Source organism: Chenopodium album, chromosome 7, assembly GCF_948465745.1.
Source record: "Chenopodium album chromosome 7, dcCheAlbu1.1, whole genome shotgun sequence".
Taxonomy (NCBI): domain Eukaryota; kingdom Viridiplantae; phylum Streptophyta; class Magnoliopsida; order Caryophyllales; family Amaranthaceae; genus Chenopodium; species Chenopodium album.
The window spans coordinates 5,124,237-5,125,291 of record NC_137840.1 but is presented as its reverse complement, the minus strand read 5'-3'; the positions used below and the strand labels follow the sequence as shown (position 1 = coordinate 5,125,291).

At 40.8% G+C, this 1,055-nt stretch overlaps 1 non-coding gene across 1 annotated transcript; it reads right to left on the bottom strand.

The window, feature by feature from the left end:
* Positions 1-284: 284 nt before the first annotated feature.
* LOC145641137 (small nucleolar RNA R71) lies at positions 285-391 on the bottom strand. Its single transcript, XR_014115204.1, has one exon. It is a non-coding gene; the product is annotated as a small nucleolar RNA R71 (small nucleolar RNA).
* Between the last annotated feature and the right edge of the window lie 664 nt (positions 392-1,055).

Sequence of the window (1,055 nt, the reverse complement as noted above, 5' to 3'; positions counted from 1 at the left end):
AAATTAAGCCTCAATTTATAACGATGATAGAGAGGAAGCAATTCAGTGGAGCCAAGGGTGAAGACCCGAATCTTCACATTGCCGACTATTGTCAATATTGCAACACCATAAGGCAAGCCGGGGTCACTCAAGACCAAATCAGGGAGATTCTCTTTCCCTTTTCTTTAACTGGAAAAGCTAAATTGTGGTTTAATGGTTTAAATAGAACTACGCTTGGTATATCTGACTGGGAAACTCTTGTTTTGAATTTCTATAACAAGTATTATCCTGCAGAGAGAACAGCAGTACTACGAAGTGCGATTCAGAACTTTGCCCAAGAAGCCGATGAGTCTTTATATGAGGCTTGGGAGAGGTTTAAGGACTTACAAAGAGAATGCCCTCACCATAATTTAGCACAATGGCAGTTAATCCAAGCCTTTTATAACGGCATTGGAAATTCTTCCAGAATAATTTTAGACTCTGCAGCTAGTGGGAGATTTATGAATCTTGATGTTGATGATGCAGGTCAGGTTAATGAAGACATGGCGATACACAATTCCCAATATGGGAATCCCAGAGGATTTGCTAATAAGGGGAAACATAGTGTCGACTCTGTATCCTTTTTGCAAGCTCAACTGACCTCTATTTGCCAAAAATTAGATAATCTGAGCACTGCTAATGTAGCTAATGTTTCTGCGATTAATAATAATTCTAATGAGGCTTTCTGTGAAAACTGTGGTATTGTAGGTCATTGGGAGCAGGATTGCAGGAGTTACGTGGAGCAAGTTAATGCCTTCCAAGCTTATAGGCAGAATAACCCATACTCCAACACTTACAATCCTGGATATCGGAATCATCCATACCTTTCCTACCGGAGCACTAATATTCAAAATCCACCACCACAAGAACCACAGGTGCCACAACAACAGCAGCAGAAATATTATCATCCCAATGCTAGCCAAAAGAATCAACCACAACAACCCCCCTCATCTTCAGACCCTTCTATGGGGGAAATTAGAGCAATGTTGGTCAATATGCAAAAGCACATGGAGAGCAGAGATGCGACAATTGATCAA